The 20316-nt window shown below is 50.8% G+C and overlaps 2 long non-coding RNA genes across 2 annotated transcripts in view; one reads left to right on the top strand and one right to left on the bottom strand.

Annotated features, from left to right (window-relative positions):
- The window catches only part of LOC139073948 (uncharacterized), a 154981-nt gene that overhangs the window by 113654 nt on the left and 21011 nt on the right, over window positions 1-20316 (bottom strand). The gene's annotated exons all lie outside the window — the stretch shown is intronic.
- On the top strand, window positions 1293-12892 carry LOC139073922 (uncharacterized). Its single transcript, XR_011523119.1, has 4 exons — window positions 1293-1386; window positions 8956-9028; window positions 10143-10286; window positions 11098-12892. It is a non-coding gene; the product is annotated as an uncharacterized lncRNA (long non-coding RNA).

The following is a 20316-nucleotide window of genomic DNA, read 5'->3' as shown; positions in this document are numbered from 1 at the left end:
ACAGTTTCAAACGGTGTAACATTCATGTAATTGGAGTGCCAAAAAGATAGACTAGACCAGAAAAAGGACATTTGAAGTAATAATAGCTAAAAATGTTTCAAAATTAGTGACAAACAACAAACCATAAACTTGGGGAGCTCAAAAAACACCAAGCAGGATAAAACCAAACAAAAACCAAAAATATATATATATATATGTCTAGGAATATCATAGTTAAACTGTAGAAAACCAAAGGCAGAGAGAAAATCTTGAAAGAACTCAGGCAGGGAGGGGGAAGGGTTGGGAAGGAGAATTCATCTGTAGAGGAACAAAGATAGGAATTAGATCAGACTCCTCATCAGAACTTGAAATCAATGATCCAAAGAGATTTACGCACTCCTATGTTCATTGCAGCATTACTCACAATAGCCAAGACGTGGAAGCACCCCCAGTGCCCATATATACATGAATGGATAAAGATGTTGTATATATATACAATGGAATGCTACTCAGTCATAAAAAAAAGAGAAAATCATCCCTTTTGCAACATCGTGGTTGAACCTTGAGGGTTAAGCTAAATAAGCCAGATAGAGAAAGACAAATACTGCGTGATGTCACTCATATGTGGAAGATAACAAATACTTGGATAAAGAGAACAGATTAGTGGTTACCAGAGGGGAAATGGGTTGGGGGTGTGGGCAAAAGGGATAAAGGGGCACATATGTATGGTGATGAATGAAAATTGGACTACTGGGGGTAAGCACAATGAAGTGAACTCAGGAATTGATAAACAATAATGTACACCCAAAATTACACAATGTTATAAACCATTGTAATCCCAATAAAATTACGTGGGGGAAAAAAAAGATGCTATATAGGGCCCGAATTCTAACGATCCCTTTGAGTCACATTTTTCTGTGAATTCTTCTATGTACCTTAATAAAATATGTGATTAAAAGAAAGAAGAATCCAGTATGGAAAGCCTTATACTATATGATTCCATTTATATGACATTCTGGAAAAAGCAAAACTGTAGAGACAGTAAACAGATCCGTGGTTTCCAGGAGTCTCGGGGGGTGGGAGGAATGGGGTGGGGAGGGCTGGATATGTGATGCACGTGGATTCTTTTAGGATTGTGAAACTTTTCTGTATGATACCATTATGGTGGATATATTACATTTTGCATTTGTCAAAACCCATAAAACTTTATAGTACAAAGAGTGAACCTTACTGTATACAAATCTTTTAAATTCACTTCTGAGGTTGGGAGATCCCAGGATGGAATATGGAATGTCACAGAAGAACCTGACTGCATCATGAATGCATGAAACAGCCTCACTGAAGATGGTGCGGGGAAGCTGCTGACCTGGGTGGATTTGGAAATGAGTGGAGTCCGTGAGACTAAAGGTAAAGAAACTGCCCATGAGCGCTGTCCTCTGGTTGATAAAGTTGTTTCCTTTGAGGGTGTGGGTTAATGGTTCTGAAACCACTAACGTTCATACTGGATTCAACACTTCAGTAAATGGCTGGCAGATGGTGGGAGTTGGGCTTCTCACTGGGTACAGATAAACCAGGGGCGGAGGCCACAGCCATCCAGGTGGTGATGGGTTAGAGCTGGAGACAGCAGTAAGAGCTCGTGTTTAGCTTAGTGTAGACACGGATGGTTGTATATGGAACTATGTACAGGTATGTGTACATCTGTGGGTGAGTAGACACACATACATCTCTTTGATCTGTCAGCTGCCAGGGCCAGAAGCAGTGACACCCAGGAGCAATGAGCACACCTAGCACCCACATCTTGGTTTCTAAATACCGTCCTGCGACAAACCAGGGCTTCTTGGAGAAATGGCTGATTCTGGGACTGAGGCAAGAAAGGTACAAGATGAGCCTGGAGCACTCTGCAGTGCCAGGAAGTAAGAAAATGCTCCAAATTTTAAATAAATAAATAAATAGCCCAAAAAAAACCAGTGATGGAGGCCTGTCAAAGGTACACAGGAGCCAACTGGAAGAGCTCCCAATGGCCGAGGCTGAGACAATTTGAGCAACAAAATAAATAAAGTCGTGTTGGATTATAATCCAAAGTGTAAAATAAATATCCATGAGTCCATACGGACATAAATGAATGAATAAATGACTAAGTGGAGAATAGATCAAGCTCCCATGCAGAAAAATTCCAAATAATTTATGTAGCTACTCTGCCCTCAAAGAGGTGGGGCATAACTGTCAAGGTCACCAAAAACAAGGAAAGTCTGAGAAACTGTCCGTACTGTGGTCAATGGAGTGACCATAGCGTTGGTGTCGATGTCAACTGTGACGTGGTGTCCTGAATGGAATCCTGGGACAGAAAAGGACAGTAGGGAAAACTAAAGAAATCTGAATAAAGTATGGATTTTAGTTAAGAATAATGGATTAATATTGCTTCATTAATTGTGACAAATGCACCATATTAATAACAAAGAAAACCACATACATGGCATATGGCACTCTCCATACTGCTAGCCTTGCAATTTTTCTACAAACCTAAAACTATTCTAAAATAACAATTTTATTTTAAAAAATTAATTTAAAATTTTTCCTGCATGGAAGGCCACTGAAAATTTGAGAAACATTAGTGCTGGGGTGGCCAGAGAGTCAACCAGGTTTAAAAACATCTTATTATCAAATCTTATCCTGTATGCTTTTTAAATTGTTGCATACACTAAGATTAATTTAAAACTTTGCATATATAATCAAAATTATGCATTTATGATTAAATTGTGCATATATGTATGAATGTGTAATGAAAATAGTTTAATATAAAAAGTCTTTTGCAACTATAAGGTTGTATTATATTGCCTATTTTTAAAGTGGAAAGCTGTTTATTTTGTTTCATTGTGTGTCACTTCCTCCCACTCTGCCTTTCTCTCCCCCGCCTCCCACCCCTCCCCCACCTCTGCTGCTCCATGCCCAGGGAAGGCCGTGCTAACAGCTGTCTGCTCCTTTCGCTCAGTTCTGCCGTCTCCGTGTCTGGGTGTATATATGTGCATGCCTGTGGTGTCTAGGCAGGGTGTGACACGGTTTGTTTTTTAAAAAATAGAATCATATCTTGGCTTCCTGACTTATTGCACCGTAACATAACACCAATAAGTCCATCAGATTCATTTCCCCAGTCGAAGGATGTCTCCTTTTTAGGTGCAGTTGACCCCAGAGCTGGAGTCTTGCAGGCTCAGCTGACTCGCCCCCTGATTACAGGTCTGGGCTGTTCTGTGTGCTCAGCAGCCACCGTTCAGAAGAGTCCAGTTTTAAACTCAGTGTCAGCAACCAGATTACCAAATCCTGCATCCTTGCTCTGCCATGGACTAAATGTGTGACATTGGGCAAGTTAATTAACCTCTCTGAGCTTCAGTTTCCTCATATGTAAAATGAGGAATAATGTAGGACTTAGAGGAGAGTTAGAAGGAATAAATTATAGTCCCCGGTAAGCACGGAGCAGTTTCTAACACAGACACTCTTCCATAAATCAGTTATGATTATGATTATTTTCTCTTACCTTTATCTATGTGTATAGAGAATGCACTATTTTTTTCTCCTCAAAGCCCCAGTACTTAGTTGTAGATCCTGGTTGTAAGTCATTCTGGTTCTTCTATGTGGGATGGCACCACAGCATGGCCTGATAAGTGGTATGTCGGTCCGCACCCAGGATCTGAACCGGCAAACCCCGGGCCACCGAAGCAGAATGTGTGAACTTAACCACTCAGCCGCAGGGCCGGACCTGAGAACCCACTTTTGATGAACCATCGAAAAAAATTAATTGTCCTGAAAGAGTTGTTTTAATTATTTGTTGATAGATGTCCTCTTCCTCATTGTGACAGTCGTTATTTTCAACTAAGAGCAAGGAACATAAACTAGTTGATAAATAAATGAAATCACTGTGAATACTTTTGTCCTTCCTTGACTAGTTAAGGCACTAAGTCACAAGATGAAACAATGACCAGCAAGAGACCGGAGGAGAGGAGAGAGACCGGGACGCACAGAGGGCCCGGTAACCTTACAGAGCAGGATGGGATTCTCACCGCCCTCAGAGGGCAGGGAACCGACAAGGCGGGGACGAGAAACCCAGCCCTGTGCACAGCTCATCCTCCCTCACCTGCGTCACAACCCTCAGTCAGAGATTTTACCCTATTTTCAGGCCAGCAAGTCAGCCTGCCGCAGTTTCACAGATGCTAGCAGGAGACACGAGACTCCTGGGTCAGAAATGAAGGACAGTTTACAGCACAGCGGGCAGCAAAAACTTCCTTTCACAGTGCGCAGCGGCCCAGGCGGATGCTGCCTACGCAGTGGTCTATGTCTCAGCTGAGGAACTCAAGCCTGGGAAACCCTCGTACAAGGGGCTTCAAGCAAACCTGCCCAACCCTTGTCCCCAAGAGAGACGTTATCCTTCTTAGTCTGGTCAGGAGATAAAGCTGCCCTCTGCTCTGGAGGAGGCCCCATCTCCAGCTGCCCAGGCTGTTCACTGCACAAACATCCTTGAAAGGATGGTCCAGAACAAAAGCTGTCACAAGACTTATAGAAGTGTCATGGAGAATTAGCCCCAGCAACTGATCCTGTGAAATTATAGAAGAGAATCAGGGCCTGCGCGCCTTCCTCCAAGGCCTCAGAAAGGGAAACACCAGCCCCGTCTCGAGGTGCGTAGGATCTCTACCTAGAGGAGGAAGTGAGATTCTGCGCATGGAACTCTTCCGGACAGAAAGGCGTGGACGGCTGCTTCTGTCCTGGTCAAGGTTGCAGTGGGGGTGCGCAGGGTCTGCCATGGAAGGTGAACAGCAAGAACAGTCTCACTGCCCAGCTAGTGTCGTCCTCCGCTCACTGTTACTAGGATCTGTCTTCAACCCCCCAACCGCGTCCTCAGTCCCTCTGGAAGCCTGGGGTCCCGTGGAGGGCTGACTCCTCCCTGTCACCGGCCTGGGCTGAGGACAGAGGAGCAGGTGCCCAGGATGCTCTGACACCAGAGGGAGAGTTCTCGGCGGTGTTCTTGCGTCTGGCTGCCGAGTCCATTGAGTTGCACTTGGCCTGGTTTGGTCCTTCTGTGAGCTCTTAGCATTCCTTCTCTACTCTCCCTGGCCCTTGGAGGAGGACAAAGGTGGTCTCCCATGAAGCTCCTGCCGTTTGTGTCCCACTGAGCGCTTGCTGGGCACTCACTTGAGTCCCAGTGACACTCACTGGTCACCACAGTGACCGGGACCCGGCTGTCTTCACGTCACCACCCTCAGACTTGCCCTCGTCCAGGGCAAAGGTGGGTGTCAGGAAAGAGGTGAAAATAGGATTTCAAGCCATTCTTAACTTGAAACGTCACCCTGGTTGCATTCTGAACACCAGCATAACGGACCCTTTCAGTCTGGCCTTGTCTCCCACGATTGTCAAATGAATTCAAGTCGCCACCCAGAACGGCCCTCCCTCATCACTGTGCCCTGCACAGGAGTCGCAAGAACCACGGTCGGGGCCACGGGAGGGGTTCGCCAGAACCGAGATCCTCCAGGAAGCGGCTGTCCTTGTCAAACAGCAGGAGGTCCTTTCCATGGCAGAAGTCCGGCTTCCTCCCCAGGACTGCACCGCTTGTGACACCCCAGGGTGGGGGGAAGAGATGGAAGATTCCAGAACAGAACTGAAGCCCAGGAGTTACAGCTGGATTCTGTTCTCAGCAAAGCCTCTTGGAGCACTTAGAGCCCTGCGTCTCCATCTCTCTTCTCAGCGCCCACCCCTCGGCCCCTCGGCCCCTCGGCCCCTCGGCCCAGTGAGGGTATCCAGGAAACAGACCCCTAATGTCCAGCCTGGAGCCCCTGAGGCCCTGGCTGTCTTCTGAGGGTCTCACTGTGCTTCTGGCCTTTGCTGTCCTGGGTGAGGACAGTGGCTCCTCCCTGGCCCCTGTTGCTAGTTGTCTCAGCTTCACGTACTGGGGTAAAGCTCAGACGCCACGCGGAGCCGCTCTTGGCGGTCTTCTCGGGCAGGCTTTGCTTTCCAGGAATGTGCTCCAGAAGTCGTAATCACAGTTCCTCAGGCCCCGGGGACCACTTCTTTCTCCCACGCTGTGTGTGAGCTAGTGGGAGCCTTCGAGGTGGCCTTCGATGTCCCTCAGTCCTCAGAGTTGTGGCTCTGTTTTCCATCCCATGTGGACATCCTCCTCAGGCTCTGGCTGGAGGAGGGACCTCATCCCCTCCAGGGAGGAAGCCCACCGTCCCATGGATCCTGGGCAGCCCTGGGGAGCCCTGGCCGGCCTCCGCCTCCTCCACCCCCAGCCCCAGCTGCTCAAGGCTTAACTCATACACATCTATACCTGGAACATCCTGAAGTGTGTGTCCTTCTGCAAAAGCAGTTGGGTTCTTACACTGAAGATGGTAAGAATGGCATTTCTAAGTTCCCCCTGTTGGGAGCAGACTCTGGGTTTTTGGCAGAATGCCATCTCTGAGTGACCACACATCCCAATGATGTGATGTGTGACCCAATCATCGTGATCTCTCTTCATTGATTCAGTCATCAGGTGTCTGCCGAGGGTCTCCATGGGCCGGGGAAGGGGCAGAAACCCCAAATGGGCGATGAAGTTCATGAAGAGATGTTTAATATTCTCCAGATGTGGAAAGAAAAAAGCCTGTTTAGGTGAGTTGAAATTTAAAACTGAGGAATCAGTTCACTTTTCTTGGGCAAGTGGAGCTGTCCTGAGGACCGGAGCAAAGGGACTCTATGGAAGGGTCACCCGAGGCTCTAAGCGCCAAGTGCCAGCCCAAGCCAGGGGCTGTTCCAGGCAAGAGGTGGGAACCCCATAGCAGCCCAGCATCAGAGCCCTTGACTCTGGCAGCCAGAGCAATGATGCTGTCTGCAGGGTCCTCACCACCTGCCGGAGCTGCTGGTGCCCTGCTCCTGTTCCAGAAACTTCCGGGGCCAGCGACTGCCCCCAGCAGTGAGCGTGGACCTCCTTTATGAAGAGCTCATGTTAGCAGACGCTCCCTGGCTGGAGAGACACAAAGCTGGGCCTTAGGCTGGAGTTGCGCTGGGCGCTCAGGACAGAACACGGAGACCACTGGACATCCTCTGAGGCTGAGGAGTTCGAGGGAGGGGTGCCGTTGCTGTCCCCAGACCCCAAGTGGAAGGCCCACAGCCAGCTCCGGGCTGTCTCTGGATCCTGCCGACACCCGGAAAGGACATGGAAATGCAGCCAGTCAAATTCAACATCCCTCGAAAGTCACCAAGGGGCGTGGGCGACAGTGAGGGCTGAGAAGAGGCCACACTTCTGCCTCTCCCTCCGCATATGGCCTTGAACAAAAGTGCAGCTTCACTGAGCTCATGATCCCTGCACAGGACACGGGTCTGTTCACGGCCAAGGGCTGGCGGGGCCACACCGGGGGTGAACGATGACAGTGGTCTCCAGGTCGCGGCAGCCTCATGGGCCAGGCTGGCCAATGGCACCCACCCCCGGCGTCAGGAAGGATCAGAGAGAGGGTGTGGGAGAGGGCTTCGCAAACTGCCAAGAACTAACTAAAGGTTGGGGTTAGCATTACCATTATTCCTTATCAAATTAACTATCAATATTCCCTAATTGCAAAATGCTTCTGAGCGGAGCAGATGGGGACGCCAGTGCTCGTTAAAAATTCCAAGCAACTCCACATCATTTTGCTGACCTTTGCATTAATTCTTGCCTTTTCTTTCCTCATTAAATCCTATTTCTGTAGCTGTTATTAGGTTCCCAGTCTCTCCCCTGGTTAAATAATGACTCGGGATCACTCATTTCAGTGTTTCCCATTTTTGTTGCGCCACCAGCCCAAGGCACCCCCTCTCTGGATGGGTCTGTGTTTGCCGCGGGTGCTGGCTGAGTAGGCAGACATCGCTGAACCACCAAGGTGTGCACTGAGTGGGCCTCACACCAATTATTACAAGCTTGCGATTTTCAGGGGGCAAAATATTCGCTTTTACAGATAATTAGGTTGGGATTTGATCTTCCCTGCAGTCAAAGGACATTAATGACCCCCGTTCTCTCAGCTAAATTCTCATCCTGAAGTTTGGGGAGGTAAAAGAACTTACTCTTTCTGACAGCAGAGAGGGGCTCCGCCTCCTGGTTTCGTCTGTGCACTGGGCCGAGCCGCCTCGTCAGCATCCACACAGGCCTCTGTCAGAGAATGTCTTCACGCAGCCCCACCCAGCTCATTTACTCCTCCAGTATCTACTGACTCACATTGGAAAAATTGGCCCTGACTTCTTATGGGGGCAAGGACTGCAGTGTAGGTCTTAGAGTGGGTTTGGAGCCAGACCTGATGGCCTAGCAGCTGAAGTTCAGCACGCTCCGCTTCAGCAGCCCAGGTTCGGTTCCCGGGCACGCAGCCACACCACTTGTCTGTCAGTAGCCATGCTGTGATGGCAGCTCACATAGAAGAACCAAAAGAAGTTACAACTATACACGACTATGTACTGGGGCTTTGGGAGTTAAAAAGGAAGAAAAAAGGAGGAAGATTGGCAAAGATGTTAGCTTAGGGCAAATCTTCCCCTGCAAAAAGAAAAAAATTTAAAGTGGGTTTGAAGTTGGAGGTGGTTCAAGAACAAAAAAATAAACAAACTCACTCAAAAATGAGCAAAAGACTCGAACAGACATTTCTCAAAAAGAAGCTAGACAAATGGCCAATAAGCATATGAAAAGATGCTCAACATCACTAATCATCAGGGAAACGCAAATCCAAACTACACTAAGATACCACCTTACGCCTGTCAGAATGGCTATAATCACTAAGACAAAAAATAACAAATGTTGGAGAGGGTGTGGAGAGAAGGGAGCCCTCATACACTGCCAGTGGGAATGCAAACTGGTGCAGCCACTATGGAAAACAGTATGGAGATTTCTCAGAAAGTTAAAAATAGAAATACCATATGATCCAGCCATCCCACTACTGGGTATCTATCCAAAGAGCTTGAAGCCAACAATTCAAAGAGACTTATGCACCCCTGTGTTCATTGCAGCATTATTCACGGTAGCCAAGACGTGGAAGCAACCCAAGTGCCCATCGACCAATGATTGGATAAAGAGGATGTGGTATGTATATATATATATATATATATATATACATGGAATACTATTTAGCCATAAAAAAAGACAAAATCATCCCATTCACAACCACGTGGATGGACCTTGAGGGTATTATGTTACGTTAAATAATCCAGACTGAGAAAGACAAACACTGTATTATTTCACTTATTTGTGGAAGATAAACAAACTTACAGACAAAGAGAACAGTTTAGTGATTAGCAGGGGGATTGGGGGTGGAAGATGGGCATAAGGGGTGAAGGGGCACACTTATATGGTGTCTTGACAAATAATAATGTACAACTGAAATTTCACCATGTTACAAACTATTGTGACCACAATAAGAAAATGTTTTTAAAAAAAGAAATATAAAAAAAGAATAAAAATAAGGAAAGAAGGTAATTCCTTTTCCAAATTATAAAATTTTGGCAAATCAATACAATACTTTGTAATACAATAAAATTATGTTGCATTTCTTGGGGGGAAAAACACAATAAGCTACCACCTCACACTCATTAGGAGGGATATTATAAAAAAAAATTTTTTTAACAGAAAATAACAAGTTTTGGTGAGGATGTGGAGAAATTAGAACCCTTGTGCCCCATTGGTGGGAATGTAAAATGGGGTAGCCACAGTGGAAAACTGTATGGTGTTTGCTCAAAACATTAAAAATAGTACCTTCCTGGGGCTGGCCCCGTGGCCGAGTGGTTAAGTTCGCGCGTTCCGCTGCAGGCGGCCCAGTGTTTCGTTAGTTCGAATCCTGGGCGTGGACACGGCGCTGCTCATCAGACCACGCTGAGGCAGCGTCCCACATGCCACAACTAGAAGAACCCACAACGAAGAATACACAACTATGTACCGGGGGCTTTGGGGAGAAAAAGGAAAAAATAAAATCTTTAAAAAAAAAAAAAATAGTACCTTCCATATATCCAGAATTCCACTTCTGGGCATATACCCAAAAAAATGGAAAGCGGGGGCTCAAACAGATATTTGTATGCTCATGTTCACAGCAGCATCACCCACAACAGCGAAAAGGTGGAAGCAGATGAAGCTCCACTGAACGATGAATGGACACACACAGTGTGGTGTATACCACAGTTGACTATTTTTCCGCCTTAAACAGGAAGGAAGCTCTGACACATACCAGGACGTGGATGAACCATGAAGACATTAGGCTAAGTGAAATAGTAAGCCGGATGCAAAAGAACACATAATATGATTCCACTTACATGGGGTCCCTGGAGGAGGCAAATCATGGAGAGGGAAGGTAGGTGGTGCTGCCGGGGGCTGGGTCGGGGGAGTTGGTGTTTAATGGGCACAGAGCTTCAGTCTGGGAAGATGAGAAGTTCTGAGGACGGATGGCGGGGACGGCTGCACAACAACATGCACGTACTTAATGCCCCTGAACTGAACACTGAAAATGGTTAAAATGGTAAATTTTATGTTGTGTATATCTTACCACAATAAAAAAAAAAAGTAAAAATAAAATGTACTGAAAAAAGAAGTTTGGGGCGGGTCGCTGGACTGCCCCAGACCAAGCCTGGACAGATGACAGCAGGACTAGTCAGATGAGGCAGACTTGTGGGCTCGGGGGCTGTGAGGGGCACTGCCCAGGGGCCTGGGGAAGAGAGGCAGCCTGTGGGCGTGGATCATCCTCATCCTGCCCAGACCAGCTGAGCGCCTGCACCTCGCTCAGCCGCGTTCAAGTGCAACATGAGGCTGGAGACCCATGAAACCTGGGCAATAGAGAGGGCAGTGCTCACAGTGGGAAGCAGGCCATGCACCCCCTGCTCGGGTAGAATGAAGAAGAAAGGACAGAAGGCAGCCAGCAATGGCCAGGGGTGTGGGCAGATGGCCCGGGCACCAAGGTCATTGTGAGGCTGCTGGAATAAACAGAAGAGAAAGGTGGGCGGGAGGGAGCTGGGAGGCCCACCTGTGCGGGCGTGTTACCATCGGAGAGAACACACTTCACGAGCTGGCCACAGGAAAGAAGGAATATGGCTTTACGTTCTAACAATAATAAACTAAAATTTTAACTTGATTATGTTACACTGTCCCCTATGTATGATCCACCACAGTTTGAGATTACAAGAACATAGCCTCTGTGAGAGCTTCTGCTGTAAGACTCAGCCGACTCCGTGAACCCTGCGCCCCCAGCCCACCCGGAGCTCGAGACCCAGAGGCCGGCCAGCTCCGCCCTCTCACTCGGGGAGCGCAAGCGTCTGTCGTCCAGTCTGGAAAGCTCTCTGTCTGCGGGTGTGAAGAGGCTCTGTACCCAGCTGGAGGAACTAAGCAGGAAACCTGTTTGGACTCTTTATCTAAGGACCTTTATCACAAACAATGTGAAAAATAGGCTGACTCCAGCAAAAGCTTTCTGAGCAGCTCTGTGACCCGTAAGGCCTGGTAGATGGACTGGCTTCCTCGTCCTCGCCCCTAGAGCCATGTCACCGCTATGGGGAGGCTTTGGAAGGAAATGACTTGGGCATTCTTGAGAAGCTGAGGACAGATAAGGACATGAGTCATAAGTGGCTCCATAATAACAATCACAGTGCATTTCATCCTAAATCTACATTAATGAATATGAGAAGATTTAAGGGGACGGGGGTGGACACTGGAGGAAGGATGGACTCACCAACAGGGAGGCAGTGGTCATATGGTGGCCATCTGACCTTTACCTGGCCCTTCAAGGCAGCCCGAGTCTCCCAGCATGCCCAGAGGTGGCCTGGACTCCCTTGCTTGATCCTGGGATTCTCCCAGCATGCACAGTGGTGGCCTGGACTCCTCCCCATCTTGATCCTGGGATTCTCCCAGCATGCACAGTGGTGGCCTGGACTCCTCCCCATCTTGATCCTGGGATTCTCCCAGCATGCACAGTGGTGGCCTGGACTCCTCCCCATCTTGATCCTGGGATTCTCCCAGCATGCACAGTGGTGGCCTGGACTCCTCCCCATCTTGATCCTGGGATTCTCCCAGCATGCGCAGTGGTGGCCTGGACTCCTCCCCATCTTGATCCTGGGATTCTCCCAGCATGCACAGCGGTGGCCTGGACTCCTCCCTATCTTGATCCTGGGATTCTCCCAGCATGCACAGCAGTGGCTAGACCCTCCCTGGGGGTGGAAATGCAGGCCAGCTGCCCCAGAGGCTCCTTGCTCTTCTATGAAAAGAAGGATGAGCTCCAAGCCTTCTGCTAGAGTATACTGCACAATACTGTAGCCACACTTAGCTATTACATTTAAATTCAAATTAATTAGTTAAATAAAATTTAAAATTCAATTCTTCAGCCACACTAGCCATATTTCAAAGGTTCAATAGCCACTGTATTGGACAGTGCAGACCTAGAACATTCCATATTAGCAGGAAGTTCTGTTCACAGAGTTCTCCTGGGGCAAAGCTCTGATTCTGACCTCAGGGCCACCGTCTCCCAGTCTGGGTGGCGAGGTCGCCTCGAGGATCAGTTGCTTCACATCTCCTCAGTGGCCCTGCAGCACTGAGCAATTCCAGAAGCAAGAGGAAAAGCTCAAGAGGGCTCCCCCTTCCTGCCCTCTGCTCAGTGGATTTTTCCGGAATATCCCCCAGTGTGTGAGCAACAAATGAAACTGCAGCCTTGTTGGTGTCCCAGGAAAATGGAGGGCAGCTGGAGAAGGCTGGCTGGAGGGAATGAGGCTGCCAGCCCCCTGCTGGGGAGTGACCTCAGATGACATAAATCCACCTTCACTAATTCAAGCTCCAGCACCACGCACTGAAGGCATGGAGCGCCCTTCCCCTCCCCAAGCCTCCATAATTGCTTTATTCTTATGCCAGAATTTTATCTGCGTTGAAATTTTCTTTTTTACATCCTATTAAAAGTGTTAATAAACTGTATTTAAGACCTTACTTTGCAATTATGTTGAGTAGACTAAATAAATCAACACTGGCTCTTAGTCTGTTCAAGGGAAAAAACTGAACTCCTGCTAATTTAACAAATATTTTGAAAAGTCAGAGCTGATAAACGTTTTAATTGTCTCCAAAATAAGCATATTTAATTTATGGTACAAACGCTTGAGGCCATTACCTGCAAAGCCCTATGCTGGGGGCTGGGGAGGCGAGTGGGTGGGCCCTGTGCCAGACGTGGGGGAGAAGGAGTGTGGGGACAGAGGACAGGGGGGCAGGACGGTGAAAATGCATTTGACAGGACCGGCCTCTGGGAGTTGACAGTCTCGGGTGTCCACCGTTTCTTTTTCTTGTTTACGTGCACACGAACTCATCTGAGAGCAGCACTTTAAAAGCGACCCCCTTTAATAAGCACCTGTCCAGTGGAGGTCTGTGTGCCTGAGCTCTGCAGGGGCCCCTGGGGCTGCAGGACATGGCTTGCCCACACTGTCCACGGCTCTGCTCACTGTCACGGATACTGCTTCTGTCTTCCCCCAGACACAACACAGAGATCATCTTTAAAAGGTGAAAATGAGCCCTGAGGCTAAAATCCAAATCAATTCCCAAACAAAGGCTTCAACACCTTGAGATTGTCACATCTCCAATAAACGCCACAAGTTGATTTAGATCAAAAGGCCTGAGTAGCTAGAACTGGGGATGCTCTCCAGCCTGATGAGGGGAAGGAGATGGGCAGGGGCGGACCGGCCTCCAGTGCGCCGGAATCACGGGGGCTGGAGGCAGCCAGGGAAGCCAAGGATCTCAGACACGGAGCTACTCGCCTAAGATCGCCCACGGAGAAGAGACAGGGCCCCAGGGCCGTGCCAAGCAGCCTAACACCTAACTCAGGCTGCCAGGACTTTCTCCCATTTGGAGGCAAGTCAACTTGCCCACCAGGGCTCTGGGTGTGGCCTGGAGCTGCCGGCCACAAGCAGAAAACATCCCAGACATTTTATTCACTACTTTTTAAAATTGCCAATATTCTGTCCTACGTCTAACACACTCACTCATTTAGTATAGAAAATACTGCTGACGTGAATTTCCAGGGAGTAAGATGGTGCTCCAAGAAGATGCATCATTTTTATCCAGATGCGTTTTGAGCCTTGGGACGCCCGGAATGGAGGGCAGCAGTCCAGCCTGAGAAGCAGAGACTGAAGGTGGGCCGAGCAGGGGGACGCAGGACACAGTGTTTCCTCCCCACATCCCTGCAGGCAATGATGAGGTGAAGACAACTCCCAACATGGGAGCGTTTCCACGCCCCCGCACCGCACCTTCGCATGTTCAGAGGCAAACACCGCTGCCGTCACCTGTGCTGCGGTCGAGTCTCGGGACAACCCGAGTCACGGGACAACTCGGCCTCAGCACCTGCTGCCCCCAGGGCAAATAATTGATGTCCTCTACGGCCGACAAGTGACGATGGCAGGGCACCATTCCCAGCCAGCATTGGAGGCCTCGATGTTCTGCAAATGTGGCCAAATTACTCATTTACTGTGATTTATATTATTTACGGAGTCTCGTTTTTCCAAATCAATTATTTTCTCCTTGACTTTGATAGTTGGGGCTACAATGACAAATGTTACAAAGTTGAACACAAAATGAGCACCAAATTAGAGAGAAATGAATCTTCAGGTCTAATGAAGAAATTTCCAAAACCTACTTGAAATCTGTGTGTTTAGAGCCTGGATGATGAAGAGGTGTCAGAAGAAGGTAGTCAGGCTACAAAGCACTCGCGTGTCTTGTTCACAACACAGGACACTCGCTCTTTCAGCTGCAGATTTTGAAACTCCTCACAGGCCAGTCTAACAAGAGGAAACCAGCTGGGCTGGCTGGGAGCCGAGACAAATGGCAGCACAGCGCACAGCTCACCCCTGGGCCCAGGGTCTGTGCAGGGTCCGCTCCTGTCCTGCAAATGTGTGTCCCACACTGGGGAGACTCCAGGGCTCACTGGCAGGGGCTCACTGGCAGGGGCTCACTTGGGTGGAGGGGGGTTCCTCCATATTCACCCCCAAGGAAGTGAAGAAGCAGAGTCCTACCCTGGCCCTCCAGTTGTTCACAGTCTGGAGGAAAACACGAAACTATGTGCTGCTCTTGAGATATAATGACAATCACCTCGATTTTAATTGTCCAAATAATGTCACGCCAGGATGTCCAGCATCTCCATCTCAGACTGAACCCTAGGGAACCTACGAGGCATTGTTTCTAAATCATCCGCTGCTGTCCCCTGCTGCCATCAGGCGTCACCGTGGGAGATAAGACCCATGGTCCACTCTGGCTCACGGAGCCCTCTATGGCCCCTGGGGACTCTGAGCCCAGGCCCTGCGGGGTCATGAGGTGCCCAGCCTTGGCCTTCCTGTTCCACACTGACCACCAGCCATTTCCCCAAGGCCCCCCGTGTCACCACACTGCGCCAGGACCAGCCTGTTCCCCCAGCCAGACACTAGGCTCCCCCTTGCCTCCAGTTCCCTCTGACGGCCCGGGTCCTCCTCAATAGGGACACTCCCAACCCATCAGAGATCATCTCAAACCCTGAACCTCATGAGGAAAGGAGACCTATCAGGAGGCTCCCGGCCTTCATGCAGAGGTGGCCCTGCGACCACAGGATCCAGGGGGCAGCTTGCTCAGCCTCGGGGTCCCGTTACTGCCCCCCTCGCTGCTCCGTTTGTGTGACCCGGAGGGCTGGTGGTGGCACGCTTCCCCGAGGTGTGCAGTCCACTCTAATTAGCCAGAAGACGATGAGCAGCCCCGCTGGCCAGGGAGGAGGCTGAGGACACGCACAGAGGACAAATCAGAGCAGCTCACACACAGGAAGCCCGATGTGGTGCCCCAGCCCTCCCAGGGAACTTTATCCTGAGCAAACAATGGCACCAGGCATGGCGGGAATGCGGACTGACCAGGCAATGGAGGAACCCTGGAAACTGGAGTTGGAAATGTGAGCTTTGCTCCTGGTTGTTCCAAGGACACCCCCCATGCCTGGTCCCTGGAATGGAAGGAAGAGGCCCTGAGGGTCTGTGGCTTCTTCCAAGAGCGCTGGCTCATTTCCACTCTCCTGGCCATCTCCCACCCTGGGCCCTGGCCCTCTCCCACCCTGCACCCTGGCCATCTCCCACCATGCACCCTGGCCATCTCCCCGCCATGCACCCTAGCCAACTCCCTGCCATGCACCTGAGCCATCTTGCACCCTGTGCCCTGGCCATCTCCCCCCAGGGAGGCCTGGGTTGAGTGTGAGGACAAGGTGCCCAGGCCAGGCCCAGTGCTGGGGCAGGGAGCTCTCAGAGGTTCTGTCCTGCTCCACAAGGTGAAAGTGGGGGGGCTGGCTTGGACCTCAATCCCCAACCACTCACCTCCCCAAAAGGAAACGCCTCATCTTGGCTCCTCCTGTCTAGTTTCTTTGGTGTCTCTCTCCTCTGTGCTAGAGCATGGCTTCATTCCCCTCGGAGTGCTGGAAATCTAAATGAAGGCAAACCAAAGGCAATTTTTCCTAGAAAATGGTGGACGGATGGTTCTGCCAGTCTGTGGGGTTCCTGGGGCCCTCCCCAGGGCTCCTTGTTCATGGGGATGTGCCCACACTGCCACGCATGCCCAGCACTGCTCCAGCAACGCTGCAAAACGCGGAACCCAGGAAGACCAGGAGGAAGATGTCCAGCATCCCACCAGCAGGGACACAGATGGTTGATAAACTTTCTTCCTTTCTCTCGATTTACCGGCCTGATTTTGTGACAGGAATATGGAAGAAAAGCTCAAACCTCTCACCATAAACCTTTGAGGACTCACTGGTGACAGTCTCCTGACACCCTCTTCCCAGAGCTCGAGTGGAACCGCCCCACAGTGAGAACGACGCAGACGAGGGAGGGTTTCAGCAGCGTCTCCTTCAGAGACGGGAACTTTGTTCCCCGGCGGCCACCTTAGCGGAAAGACCTAGTGCTCGTGAGACTCATGAGAGGTGGGCATTTTCTTTGGGTTTTTTCCTTTCAAAGGAGGACAGGCAAGTGCCTCCGTTTTCTCGTCTCTAACACAGTGGACGTTAAAAAGAGGCGATGAAGATGGGGAGGGGAGGGAATAATCGTGGAAATATCACCTGAAAGTCCTGGTCAGTTTCCACAACAGCGGACCTCATTTTAGATATCCTCTTGTTATTCTCCTGCAGACAAATTAGCAAAAGTCCAACAAAAATGAAGGTTACCTTGAAGGATGCAGCTGGCTCCCAACCTTTGAAATGAGGAGCAAGAGCGCCCCCCTGTGGCACGTCTCTCATCAGTCGTCTTTGCCTTTAAGTCCTGCTTTGACAGGGTGCATTCTGCATCTTCCTTAGAATTGTATTTATTTGAGTGCTTGGGCCGTTTGCACACACGCCAACCAGCACGCACACCCCAATGTCCTGCTGGAGTCCCCGAAGGGGAGCCAGGTGGTCAGCAGACAGCCTCGGGATCTGCTCCTGACTTTCTGCTGGCGGATCCGGACCCTGCCCCACCCCGGCCCGGGGGGCGTCGCTCTCTGGGCGTGGGGTGTCTCTCCACATGGTGTTTCCAGGGTGAAGAGGGCTCAGCACTGAGTGGGGTTTTCTTCCCTTGAAGAGGCAGGTTCCCAGACCATCCCAGGAGGGTGTTTGCCTTCCAAGCGTGTCTTAAATCTAAATGATTCAGGACTGGTCTACACCACCTGCCCGAAGGCTGTTTGGACCCCACCTCCTCTCTCCCTGAGGAGGATAAAGTAGTGAAGCTGAGGATGTCAGAATCACACCCTGCAACCGGATCTTAGGGGCACTGAGCCAGAGGCCATGGTCCTCCGCACCTTCAGGTCCTTCTGCCTTGAGGGAAAGAGAGTCGCCCCCTGTTTTGCATGTTTGTTTCTTTGGGGGACAGACCCAGGCCCTATGACAGAAGTGAAGCTTTGTCTCCCACTGGGCTGCCGCAGGTGGCCCATCCCCAATCCTCTGTGTTGGCACGACCCCAACCCCAGTCCTCCAGGTCTCTAGGGAAGAGAGGATGGGCTACCCTAGGTATTGAGATACTATCCCCTAGCCTGAGGGGGCTTCTGTCCTGGGACCAGGCTGGAGTTAGGGTCCCCTTTTACTCAGAAGCCCCGCTGTGCTCACCAGGGAACTCCACCAACATGGCATCAGGACTGACCATACGGCCATAAACCAGCAGCAGAGACCCTGTCCCAAACCTCAGGGCCCTTCTTTCCCAGCGTCTTGGTTAACGGTGCTGTGAGCTACAGGGAGTAACAATGGGGACCCTTTCTGTGTCCCTCCTGGAACATGAACTAGTGTTTCCACTCCTCACGTGGCCTTGGCGAGTCTCACAGATTGTATTGCCGTTGGTATTTCTAGAACATCATTTTGAGAGGAAGATGAAAACACTTCAGCGTTACAGGTTAATCTATGGCGGGAGTGTTTTCGGTGTCGAGGCCTCTGTGTTACACTTAGGAGGGACCCTGCTCTGCTGTTCTCGTGTCCGTCAGCTCCCCCAGTGGTGGGAGCTGCTGGGAGCCCCCTCCGTCCTCCCCTCTCTTTACTGTTTTCAGTGTCTCTGGTGCGAGTGCCTTTGGCAATGACTGCAGCTTTCTGGCTCTTTCTCTCTCCTTCCATCTCCCGCCCTCCATCTCCTTCTTCCCCGGGACCCTCCTCCACCGAGGGCAGTGCTCTCCTGCAGCCTGTGTGTCCGGAGCCTTAGATTTCAGCTCGTGGCTCAGCTCAGTGCAGGCAGCTGGGTGTCGAGGGGCAGGACGGAGTCTGTGTGGAGCTGTGGCCCTGAGCCCCACCCAAGCCCGCACGGCCACAGCTGCCCGGGGCCTGAAGGTATCCCAGCAGCCATGGTCCTGGGGCCAATGGCTGTGATCCTTCTAGAACTCTCTGTGGGAAGCTCTTGGGTTCCCCCCAGCAGGACAGAAAATCTTCAGAGCTATCAGACTTCAACGAAACACAAGCTTTAGTTCCCTCGGTTGGAGAGGTCGCCCACCTTGTGAATCGTTATGTTATCAACTATAAATTGAGAAAAATGTCAAGAACAATGCAGGTGTCATGAGATGGGACAATGCCTTCTATTAATGGCTGACACCAGACTGCCTCTCAGGAGGGTAATCGTGTATTTGGGGAAAAGTAACAAGTGCAGGGCAGGAGGAGAAGAACGCAGGACCTGGATGTGCTCAGCAGCTTCCTTCATCCTGGCAGCAATGGTCTTTGTCACGAAGCCTTCAGCAGAGGCTCTGCAGCTCGGTGCTACCTGGGACCTTGGTCAACGATGCCGTCCCCTCCTGAGCCCCAGGGTTGTCAGTAGAGGACTTCCTCCCAGGGTGGCCTTGAGGGCCCAGGAAATGAGGCAGCAAAGCCTTCAGGGAGGGGCTGGCTGGGGAAGCGTGGCTCTCCTCCTTGCTCGCCAGGAGCAGGGGTCCTGGGCCTAAGGTGGCCAATTCTGGGCCAGGTCCTGGGCCCCAGGGTGATCAATTCCAGGTCCAGGATCCTGGACCCCAGGTACAAGGGTGGAGCTCGAGGGGGTTGAAGTGGGTCCTCCTTCCTGCAGTCGGAGGGGACACGGTGCTCCCTGCCCCCTCCCCCTACAGGGGCATGGTCCTCTTGTCCCTGTGGCCGGGAGAAGAAGGGGACTGCAGACCCCGCCCCACCCCTCTCCCAGCTGACCCACCACCCTCCCCTTGGGGCTGATGGAGAGAAGTTTCGGCTTGGAGGGAGGACATGAGGAGGCATTTTCCCCTGCTCCAGCTCCGGGTCTCGGGCTCAGAGCCTGCCAGCCCCTATTAGCTGTGTGGCCTTTTGCTGTGGCTCAGTGTCCTCCCCTGTCCCGCTAGGCCAGCTGTGCCCCCACAAGCAGTCTCTGCCCAGGCCCACCTTCCACTGCCTCCCGAGACCCCCGGTGGGCAGGGGGCTCCCTCTGGGTGGGGTGTCTCTGAGCCCTGGCCAACACACTACCCGAGATGCACCTTGAAGTTGCCCCACAAATAGCACAAGCCTAACAAGGTATTACAATGCCCAGCACACAGAGTTCAATCTCTTAAATCTACTTTAGAAAGGCAATTTTTCCTTTAAAAAAAAAATAAAGGTAGTCTGATTCAATCCAACCGTGCCTCTTCAAGGGTCTGGCAACTTTTCCAGATTGAGGAAGGGCTCAAGAGGCAGAGGGCAAGGAGAGCAAAGGAACCAGTGATCAGGGGGAAGGCTGGGGGTCCTGGGTGCTGTGGAGGGGTGTGGGAGGGGGGCCTCAGCAGAGGGAGCTGGCGGGTCTGAGTGGAGGGAGGAGGGGTCCCGGAGCAGAGAGGGAAGGCAGGGGCATCTGCAGAGCAGGACTGTGGGGAGACGTTTCCTAAGACACGCCCCACCACTAAGTCTGGACAACAACTTATTAAATTGATTTAAAAGAGAGGAACTTCTCATAGTAACT

Source organism: Equus przewalskii, chromosome 1 (genome assembly GCF_037783145.1).
Source record: "Equus przewalskii isolate Varuska chromosome 1, EquPr2, whole genome shotgun sequence".
Lineage (NCBI taxonomy): Eukaryota > Metazoa > Chordata > Mammalia > Perissodactyla > Equidae > Equus > Equus przewalskii.
Note: the sequence above shows the minus strand (reverse complement) of the source record. Positions and strands in the feature narration are given on the sequence as shown.